The sequence below is a fragment of the Musca domestica genome, unplaced genomic scaffold (assembly GCF_030504385.1).
Source record: "Musca domestica strain aabys unplaced genomic scaffold, Musca_domestica.polishedcontigs.V.1.1 4, whole genome shotgun sequence".
Lineage (NCBI taxonomy): Eukaryota > Metazoa > Arthropoda > Insecta > Diptera > Muscidae > Musca > Musca domestica.
Window position 1 is genome coordinate 22,205,138 of NW_026712328.1, and position 12,277 is coordinate 22,217,414.

Below are 12,277 nucleotides of genomic sequence, written 5' to 3' on the forward strand. Positions count from 1 at the left end.
CTAGACGATACTAATGCAGACAATTCGCTAAGTCCCAAAGCAAGGTAATACAAAATCGTAAGCCCTTATTAAACCAAATTGAATTGCAAAGCTCTTTTAGACTACAATGGCAAATAAAAAATACATGGAGAATAAATATCGAAATTGTCTGATGAAATTTTTCAAAGGATTTCTTAAAAAAAAACTAGTAAAGCCAGGCCGAAATTTTAATACCCTCCACCATTTGGAAGGAACTTGAAAAATTTCAAAAAAAAAAAAAAATTGAAGACGTGGACCTGCTTAAAAAATTTTGTCATAGGCTGCGAACTTCAAATACGAAATTTGAAATACTTCCGGTAAATAATGTCGCTAAAATCTTGAAAATACCGAATATCGCGAGGTACCGTTATATAGGGGCTACACGATAACGTGGACCTGCTTACGAAATTTTTTCCCATAGATTGTGGTAACCATTAACATCTCCCAATGCGAAATTTGAAAGGATTCCGGCGAATAATGTTGCTGAAATCATAAAAATACCGAATATAGGGAGGTACCGTTATATGGGGGCTATACGAAGACGTGGACCTGCAAACAAACATTTTTGTCATAGGCTGTAGTACCCATTACGAACTTCGAATATGAAATTTGAAATAATTCCGGTAAATACTGTCGCTAAAATCATGAAAATACCAAATGTCGGGAGGTACCGTTATGTGGGGGCTATGCGAAAACAAACTTAACCTGCCTACTGATAAACAATGCATGTATGCAAAATTTTAGCCTTCTATCTTAATTCGTTCGAAAGATTACGACAGACAGACGGACAGATGGACTAGATCTTAGAATTTTACGCTGATCCAGAAAATATATACTTTGTAGGGTCTATTATAAATATTTCGAGGAGTTATAGACGGAATGGCAAAGCTAATATACCCTCCATAGAATGGTGGAGGGTATATAAAATAATAATAATCTAGACATTTTATTAACAACATTTTAAATAAATTTTATTTTCATTTTCAATTTTCTCCCAGTGTATAAGATAGGCAATTAAGCAGAAACGTTTTTTTCTACTCTTTCGCTTAGAAGTGATAAATACGCACCTTAAGATTTATGAAGCGTATTAACATCAAAAGGTTACCTCGGTCGGCGTGTGAGTGGTTGCTCTTAAGATCAACGTCTTTTAAGAGTTGAAAGAAAAGGTTTAACCAACCGCTTTGTGGGCAAGGTAATGGCTGTAATAACGAATGTATGTGCGTGTCTGTTTGGAACCGTTTGAAGTTTGAGATGTTGCTTTAAGATCCATTTTAGAATCTAAACTTTTAACACCATTGAAGAACAATTGCAGCCATGACTGACAAACAATGGACTTAAAATTCCTAAAAATAATTAAAAACTAATATTTCTTTGTCATTGTTTTGGCAATGGCAGTGGATTAGACCAATTCAGAAAGTTTTGCAATTCAAAACTTTCTGAATTGGAGTTGCTTGAATTTTTTCAAACTTATTTAAAACAAGTAAGCAAAGGCTACAGTCGAGCGGGGCCGACCGTTGAATACCCTACAACACTATAATAAACAATACAGTTTATATAGGCGAGATACTCGAAAGAATTCCACTAGATATTGTGACAAATAATAAAAGAAAACCATCAGGTTTCGTTCTCTAATTTTCGAATAATAGCAACTTAAACTAATTTGCTCATTTCCAATTTATTGGTAGATGTTGCACGTAAATGGTCTTCCTAGATCTGGAACCAATATTTCCCAAAGACCTTTAATCTCTCAGAAGTGGCAAAAGATTGACATTTATAATTGGTTTTTGACTGAAACGCATCTATATCAGATACAGATATTTGACTATATTCTTCAACGAAATCAGCGTTAACGAAATAGTCAGAAGTGCGTCTTTCCTGTATTTGTGAATTCTCGAAAAAGTCACTGGAATGGACATTTTCGTATTTTGCCTACAAAAGTTGGCAAACTATTTCACACATTGAATATTTTTGGATGGCCATCCAAAACTGCTTGGCTTTTGCAATGTCCGGTAACCCCCATTCAAATGTGCATGAGGATCGGGCGATAATTACGACCTGCTGACAATTTTGCAGTTTTATGGTCCATTTCAACCCCTAAATATATAGCGATCATCTCCAAAAAGAGTAGGCTTCTATTCTGACCCTCATCTTATCCCCATGCAAAATTTCGTAAGGATCGGGCCATAAATGCGATCTGTATATGATATCCTGAAAATGAAAATATGCCAAAAATATGAGAAAATTTTACAAAATCAATATTTTCATCTTTAGAAAGATATTTTTATGCGATTTTTTAGACGTTTTTTCTTTCTTGCCAAGTGGCCATTCTGAATTAATGAGAACTGTCGAAATCAGTTCAGCCGTTCTCGACATATAAGAGATCTTTCAAGCATATCTTTTTTAATAGACATATATATCGCACATATTTTGCTACATATCCGATTTGTTGGATGTTAACATCAATGTAAAGATCAGAAGTAACCTTGTCATGGCTTTGTAATTTCGCCGGTATTTAAAATATTCGCGGTTTAATGAAAAAATTTGAATTTTTCAACACAAAATATATGGTCTATTTTACCCGCTAAATATTATCCGATGACCACCCAATTTGGTAGGCTTCTTCCCCGCCCTAAACACTAGCTACATGCGAAATTCTATAATTGCGACCTGTATAGCTACTGCAATATCCGACATTTTTTCAGTATTTGGTCCATTTCAACCCCTAAACATTTGGCGATCATCTCCAAAAGAAATAGGCTTCTATTCTGACCCTAACCCCACCTTCATGCAAAATTTCGTTAGGATCGGGCCATAATTGCGACCTGTAGCGTGATTACAAATTAACATGGACAGACGGACAGACGGACGGACGGACATACATAGCTAGATCGACTCGAGCTAGGAAGATCCATATATACTTTCCTATATGGGAAACCAATATTTCGAGGTGTTACATAAATTCTGGCCCAATCAAACTTATAATACCCCCAACACATAGTGTTGTAGGGTATAATCATGTAAATGTTAATGCACCGAAATTCCAGATTCAACACCAATTAAAACTTTAATTACTAAATAATGCGTTTCATATCTTATTCTTAGCTACTTTCAAATCGACGTGCTAACCACTTATCAGCTGCTGATATTAAAATTCCAAAAAGTGCAAAAATTTACACCGCAACAGAAAGAAAATCTTAAAAATTAAATCTTAAAAATACCGAATGCTGTTATATAAGGGCCTACACGACGACATGGACCTGCATAGGTAAATGTTGCCATAATCCATTACAATATTCAAATGCGAAACTTAAAAAAATTGGTGAATAATGCAGCTAAAATCATCAAATTACCAAAAATCTTGAGGTACCATTATCTCGGGGCTATACGAAGACGTGGACCTGCACAGACAATTTTCTGTTATATGCCGTAGAATCCATTACGAACTTCAAATACCAAATTTGAAACAATTCCGGTGAAGAATGTCGCTAAAATCATTAAAATACCGAATATCGGGAGGTACCGTTATATGGGGGCTTTACCAAAACGTGGACCTACATGGCCCATTTTCAACACCAAAAGTCCTACAGACTAATATACATTTGAGTAAAATTTTATCGATCTACTTAATTTCGTTCGGAAGCTAGAGTGATTTCCACAGACCGACAGATGGATTGACGCTATATCGACATAGAATTGTATGCTGATCAAGAATAGAACAGTGTTGTCTTGTTTGTTTGGGATACCATAGTATTTTGTCGTTGCAAAATGGTCAGGCTTAATCCCTTTATTGTTGTTTTTATAAATTCAACGTTTGTTTCTTAGTGGAGAATATATATACTTTGTGGGGTCTAAAATGTGTATTTCGAGGTGTTACAAACGGAATGACAAACCTAATATACCCTCCATACTATGGTGGAGGGTATATAAAGCTAAAGAGTAGCTTCGCTTGGCCGAAATTGGTGAACTGCCGAATTCGGTTTTTTCCGAAGAGAAAATATTCGTTGTCCAGCAGTTTGTAAACAAACAAAATTATCGTGTTTACTTGTCAAAGAGGTCCGCTGAAAATGTGCACCTTCGGTTGGCCACCAGAACTCAAGCGCCGGCCATGGTGATGGTGTGGACCGCCATAACTGCCGATGGTCACTCTCCGATCGTATTAATCGACCGTGGCATCAGAATAAATACCGAATATTATCGCGAAAATATTCTGGAGGGCGTATTAAAGCCTTAGGCATGCAAACATTTTGGCCACAGACCTTGGACATTCCAACAGGACTCAGCACCATCGCACTCAACACGCACCACCCAAGAATGGTTACAACAACATGAGGTTCTTCGCTTCATTTCCAGCGCACAATGTCCACCAAAATCTCTGGATACCAATCCATTAGACTATTGCGTTTGGTGTATTTTGGCACTAAAAAATACCAAAGTGTTGATCACCTCAAGCAAGCGCTTCGACGGGAATGGGCCAAAATACCACAGAGCAACATTAGGGCAGCGTGTGACGGTTTCATTGGCGTTTAACTTTGTAGCAGTTTTTTTATACGGGGTGAGTTCTTTTAGTCGACCTTCCCGAAAAGATACCCAACCCCATTTCAGGCCAAGTTGTTAGAAATAAACAACAACCGGACTTTGAACTTTGGAACTGCAGAACGCCGTCCTTTCCATTCAAAACTTTTAAATATTTTGCTTTAATTATTCATATGAATCACACCATGTAATGGAAAAATTAAAAATTCTTTACAATAACAAAAACAAATAAATCTTTCGCTTAATTGATGTTAATAAAGTTATTATCAAAGACATGGCGTAATAATGCCCGAGTCGAAGAACAAAATCCCTTTGGGGGTATACTATTACGACATCAGTGATGATGACTTTACATTCCAGCACAGAACTTACAAAAAGAACATGACAAGAAACACCGGTATGTGTGTGTGTGTCTGTTTGTGTCAGCAAAAATGCATTACACTCAGGGAGACAGACACAAAGGCACACCTTGTTGCAGTGGAGCTCGAACATTTTACACATCAATAGATACATCCGCCCACATATATGTTCCGAGCATTTGATCCATTATTATTATGGGGGCATAAACATCAAACACCGGCAATAACAAAAACACCACCACCTCCACATCAAAACAACAGCAACAACAACAAAGAGAGCCTCTAGATTCACACCTTACACTTTGGGAACAAAGACATCAAACGAGTAGAAACAACAACAACAACGTTGAAAAATAATGCATTCCATCCTTCAATTCTGAGTTCATACATCCATCACTTCGACGATGGTGTGCTTCATCATTTCCCAAACCAAAAGAAGCACAACAAGAAAAACTATAACTAAAGCCGGAAAAACAAAGGAAACACAGTTTTGTTTGCAAAGAAAGAAATAAAAAAGTAAAAATAAAAGCATTAAATCATACCGTGACCAATCACGCATTACATTCTGAACGCAATGCAATAAAACGAATGAACGGACGAACGAAATGAAGGAAAACCCCCCACAAAAGTTCACACACACACACACTGAGAGGCTAAACCATGTGCATTATGGTTGGCTGACTTGGACAGACGAATCTGACGTGTCAGAATTATTCATTGTTGGCCCTGACAGCTTCATTAAATTCATACACCGATGATCAACTACAAAAATGCAACGACTAATGGCTTTTGCGATGCACTTAATAATGAGCAATAATGGAACATAAGATGTCTGACATATTGACTAGCTGACAACGAAAACAACAACAACAAGAGAAGGGTGTGGGTGGTGTAACAGAAGTTGAAATGAACATTTGGGTAAATTGTTTGTTGCCTTTAAATTTACAAATTTTTGACTCTTAGGATAGTCTGATAATTTGTGTCTGAAATCTGGTGCAGCACGAGTGCCGCGTTTCATCTCAAACTGTATTAATAAAATATCAAGGAAACTAATTGATTTTCTTACCGACGCTTTGGCGTACGGCTGAAGCTATAATCCTGAAATTTTGTGTCGGGGTGAGAGAAGGCTTTATTTTAAGGAAGTCCTACTAAATAGTACATAAAGATTCAACAGAAGTCTTGAAATTTGAAATTAGTAAATATGGCATCAATCTTAGTTTCGAGGAGACTGTGGATGGATTGTTGGAATTTCGAACTTTTACTTTCGGGAAGGGCTACAATTTTGAACATTTAAATGATATTTATGGACTGGGATTTTAAGAAAATCGATGTTTAAGGGAACAAAATATACTAACATCTGCAATAGAGTACAACATTGACATTGAAGGGCTAGAAGGTTTTAAATTTGCAGGAAGGTCACCATAGGTGTAAAGGAAGAGAGATTTTAGAAAGCAGTATTTTCAAGATAAAAAAAATTCTAAAAGGAATATGATATAATAGGAGCTGGAAAATTGGGAATTTCGCTATTGATGATAGGCATAAGTTGAGATTTTTGGAAAATCGCCATAAAAGTACCAAATATTGTAATATTGTGCGTCTGCTTCCGTTCGAAAATGTTGGCCTAGGTGTTGTAGAGAAGGGTATAAAATAACGAGGCCTCACTGATGAATATACATTTTGTTGTTTTTTTAAATTTCAGGATGTTTACTGATGATAAGTGGCGCGGATAACTGATTAGTCTGGGTTTTTAGAAATTCGAACTTGAGGAGTACGAAAAGTGCTAATAGGAACAAAATACAGGTTAAGATGAAAAAACTGCAACCAACTTCAGACTGCTGTCATTTCCAAGCCACTCGTCCGACAGCTGTTAAAATTATTCTAATGACAGCTCATTATATTGTTTACCAGCGTAGAAAAGAATTTTGGTGAGAAATTTCTAGAAAACAAGTTATTCGTGATGGAATTCAGGCGAGATTTCTTTAAATTTGGCGGGAAACCCACAAGTGGCTATCGTTAGAGCACTCCAGCATTTAAATGTGAATAAATTTTTTGTCTCGTACCATCGTTCGTTACCGTCATACTGGTAGCGTAGCCCGACGTCAAGGAAGTGGACGAAAGAAAATAGCAACATCAGCAGAAATGGTTCGAAAAACAAAGAAGCTACTTGTTCGAAATCCCCGTCGCAGTGGCCGAAAAATGGCTCGTTAGCTGAACATATCGCTATATTCCATTCGGCAAATATTGAAAAATTAGCTCGGGGTAAAACCATTAAAATTTCAAAAAGTGTTACGACAGAAAAAAATGGATTCAAAAGAGCTAAAGAGTTGCTTCGCTTGGCCGAAATTGGCAAACTGCCGAATTTAGTTTTCTCCGATGAGAAGACATTCGTTGCCAAGCAGTTTGTAGACAAACAAAATGATCGTGTTTACTTGCCAAAGAGGTCAGCTGAAAATGTGCACCTTCAATTGGCCACCAGAACTCAAGAACCGGCCATGGTGATGGTTTGGGCCGCCATAATAGTCGATGGTCGCTCTCCGTTCGTTTTATTGTAAATTTCATAAGAGTGGCCTATTATTTTTAAGCTTCCTGGTAAATTAGAGGGCATGCATCTGCCATTATTTGTGGGATAAAGGTATTTATTATTTATGAAATTATTATAACGTCTGAAGGGTAGGTTACTTGAATATAGTATCCATGAACGATATCCATGTCATGTCGCTGTGAAGAATTACATGCCAATGACCCCTAAGAAGAACAACAAGTCAACATTTTAGCAAATATCTTAACATAAACCAAAAATAACCTGCTAAGCTGGTTGTACAAATTTTATATTTTGTTATTCAAAATTTTGACACCTTATAGGAATGATGGAGTGGGCCAATATTGCCCATTTTCGCACCTGATCCAGCACTGAAAAAATATTCTGATTTGCCAAGTTTGAGCAAAATTGGTCGTGGCGTTTCATTTTTATGAGCTAAATTATTTTCTTTGAAATTTTTCAACAATTTGGGGGAGGTACCAGTAGGAGTGGACCGATTTTGCCCAACTCCCAACTCGATCCAACACTGAAAGAAAAAGGCTTCGTTGTATCAATGAACCGGTTTCATTTTATAAAAGTACCACGATGTACCAAGTTTGGACCAAATTGGATACTCCCTTCGAGAGTTATCGTGCGCATAAGCCAGCAAGCCAGGCAGACAGACGGACGGACATCCCTAGATCGACTCTATATGTCCTGAAACTGATTTGGTCTAAAGAGACCTAGGGTCTAAAACCGTTATTTCGATGAGGCACGATTTGGTCGTATCAAATGATATGGTTAAGGGGATAAAAATGGGTAAATATATAAAGAAACGTACGCAGAGAGGGAAACTTCAATGACACATTTCCACAATTAAGCAACTATACCTCGTTTAGTACAAAATATGCTGACAGCTAAGTACATGTTGCCTTTCTCCCTCACATATGTGTGTAATGTGATTCAAATGACCTTAGCTATCAATGCAACATGAAAACAATTTAAGGGAACATCGCCGTATCGTATTAATATCGAAGAACAGCTGATTTTCTTTAATTCAGAAGTGTTTTGAAGGTTGACGGGAATGAGTTGCATTTGGTGGAAGAATGACATGAACAAAGATATGAGATATTAGATATTGGGTTGCTTCTTTCAATAAACTGCAACAGATCTCTAAAAGTGGATTTTAGTGAATATTTTGAAAGCACTAACATAACTCTAAGCTTAAATATTTTTTTTTAAGAATTTTTTGATTTTTAAACAATAATTTTAGAAGTTTCAAAAGATCGCCAAACGTAAATTTTTTAAGAATATTTTATTGGATCTATAAACGGAATTTTTATAATAAAATATTATGAGAAAACTGACGAACCTCTAAACGTAGTTTTTATGAATATTTTTTGAAGACCCAACGATGATTTTTTAAGACCTCTAAACGCGGATATTTTTAAGATTATCTCTGAAGGATCAACAGACCACAAAACGAATAGTTATTAAACATTTGGGCTTTATGTTTATTTTTAAATCTTTTGGAAAAGTGCAATTTTAAATGTTTTGGAATCGACAACATACCTCTCTCTGAACGTGGATTTTATGCATATGTTTTTGAAGAGACCAATATAATTCCTAGCGTCGATTTATTAAGAATATTTTTGTAAAAATCAACAGAATTCCAAACGTAAGTTTTTTAAAGAATATTTTTAGAACTGATCAACTGATCTCTAAAAGAGGATTTATGAAGAATATTTTTGAAGGCCTAGCAGACATCTAAACGTTGGTTTTTATACCCTCCACTATAGTATGGGGGGTATATTAAGTTTGTCATTCCGTTTGTAACACCTCGAAATATACATTTTAGACCCCACACTCACTCTAGCTTCCGAACGAAATGAAGTAGGTTAATAAAATTTTATGTGAGGCTTTTGGTATTAAAAATGGGTCATGTAGGTCCACGTTTTAGTATAGCCCCCATATACAATACCTTTCGATATTCGGTATTTTGCTACATTACTGAAAGAATTTTTTTATTCAAGTTTCGCATTTAAGTATTGTAATGGTTTATGACAAAAGTTGCTTATGCACGTCGTCGTATAGACTCTAATATAACGGCTACATTCGGCATTTTTAAGATTTTAACAAACTTTTTACCGGATTTTATTTCTTTTTTTTTGAAAATTGCCAAAATCGTTCCTAATGGTGGGTATTCAAAGATCGGCCAGGCCGAACTTAAAGCTTTTTAAGAGTATTTTCGAATGGACCAAAAGACTTGGATTAACTTGGATTATTTTAGGAATATTTTCGAATGGACCAAAAGACGTGGATTTTTTTAATAATATTTTCGAATGGACCAAAAGATGTGGATTTTTTAAGAATGGTTTCAAATGGTCCAAAAGACGTGGATTTTTTAAAAATATTTCGAATGGACCAAAAGACGTGGATTTTTTAAGAATATTTTCGAATGGACCAATAGATATGGATTTTTTAAGATTATTTTCAAATGGACCAAAAGACGTGGATTTTTCAAAGAATATTTTCAAATGGACCAAAAGACGGGGATTTTTTTAAGAAGATTTTCGAATGGAACAAAAGGCGTATTTTTTTAAGAATATTATGGTAGGATAAGCATACCTCTAACGTGGATTTTTTTAAGAATATTATGGTAGGATCAGCATACCTCTAACGTGATTTTTTTGAGAATATTATGGTAGGTTCAGCATACCTCTAACGTGGATTTTTTAAGAATATTATGGTAGGTTCAGCATACCTCTAACGTGGATTTTTTAAGAATATTATGGTAGGTTCAGCATACCTTTAACGTGGATTTTTTAAGAATATTTCAGATTTTGACTCTAATAATTTTGAGAAAAGACATCAAAACGTGGCTTTTTAAGAGTATTTTGGTAGGTCCAGAAGAGCTATAACCGCGGATATTTTTAAAAATATCTTCTGATGGGTATACCGACCTCTAAACATGGATTTTTATATAAATATTTTTAAAAGGATTTCTGTGCCGCTTCCTGATTTTGCACAATTGCTTTCCTTACAATTAACTTGCAAACTGTGAAATTGTTATTTCTCTTTCGTATTAATAAAAACATAATAAAAAAAAGTAATTTTCATGAGAAAAATGATAAAGAAACAATAGCAACCAAAAAACAAAACGACCAACAACCTCAACATTAAACAACCAAACAAACGTTCCGAAACAGCAAACCATTTTTTTTTCTCTTAATTTTATTTCAGATAAACATGATTTTAATTGGCGCACTACGATAATCGCGGGCACATAAATTTTAAAATCAACAACAACCACAAACATAATAACGGCAACAACAAGTCGCATAAAAAACCAACCGAATATTGCCAATAACAGCAAATGTTTTGGCCAATAAAAACTGGAGTCTAGGAGTTTATCTCCTTACAGGCCACAAGACCATTGGAGAACCTGCGCCGTTTCTGCTGCAAGAGTTTGCAAGCTTTGCTGGTATTTGCTTTACATAAACATACAAGTTACAAACTTTGTTTTTCGTTTTTCATTTGTTGCATTCGACCCACATTTTGTGCAAAATAAATATCCACTAGCTATGAATTGATAGCTGCTAAATGTTTTAAACATATTTCGATTTAGATATCTTTGCCGTTCGCTGGTAAGGAAAAGCGACAACGGCATTTCAAAGGTCTTTAACAAATGACAAATTAAATGTTAACCGAAACGACATGAAATTGAAAAAAAAATAGGAAAACTTCATAACGGCTTATTTGAATTTTAAATGAGTCACTTAGCCATATTGAATTACGGAGTTTTGTGGCTAAAAAAATAAGAACATTAAATAAATGGCTGACAATTAATTGCGGCGCACTTAAGATATGAGTGCCATGTTTGAGTAGTTACTCACCGATGAGTGTTTAGCGACCGATGGTGGGATCTAACTAAACTAAACGAGTAATAAAATGGATGGAAGAACAATTATTCGAATTTTGAAGACTTGTAAAAATTAGGAAAATGGAAATAACGCGGTCAAGTATAGGGTGAGATAAAAAAACTGCAACAAAGTCAAACGCCATAATTTTTAATTTTTTTTTTAATTTATTAAAAAAAGCAAACAATTTCGGAAATAGCATCAAATTTTAGAATAATTTTAGATTTGTTCGAATCGGTCACTTTTGGCACGAATTATGGCCTTCAAACGGCCAATGAAACCGTCATACGCTGCCCGAATGTTGCTCTGCGGTATTTTTGCCTATTCCCGGCGAAGCGACACTTTTGTATGAAATGAAGCGAGGAACCTCATTTTGTAGCCATTCTTGGGTGGCGCGTGCTGAGTGCGATGGTGCTGAGTCCTGTTGGAATGTCCAAGGTCTGCGGCCAAAATGTTTGCGTGTCCAAGGCTTTAATATACCGTCCAGAATATTTTCGCGATAATATTCGGCATTTATTCTGATGCCACGGTCGATTAATACGAGCGGAGAGCGACCATCGGCTGTTATGGCGGCCACACCATCACCATGACCGGCGCATGAGTCTGGAGGCCAACCGAAGGTGCACATTTTCATTTGACCTCTTTGGCAAGTAAACACGATCATTTTGTTTGTTTACAAAGTGCTGGACAACGAATGTTTTCTCATCGGAGAAAACCAAATTCGGTAGTTCAACACTTTCGGCCAAGCGAAGCAACTCTTTAGCTCTTTTGAGTATATTTTCTTTCTGTTGTGGTGTAAGTTCTTCCAATTTTTTAGAATTTCAATGGCTTTGCCCCGAGCTCATTTTTCAATATTTGCCAAGTGGAATATTGCGATATGTCCAGCTCACGACCCATTTTTCGGCCACTGCGACGCGGGTTTCGATCAA

General features: G+C 36.0%; 1 protein-coding gene across 1 annotated transcript in view; it reads right to left on the bottom strand.

Annotated features, from left to right (window-relative positions):
- Window positions 1-12,277, bottom strand: part of LOC101891812 (probable serine/threonine-protein kinase roco5) — a 350,337-nt gene that overhangs the window by 31,353 nt on the left and 306,707 nt on the right. The gene's annotated exons all lie outside the window — the stretch shown is intronic.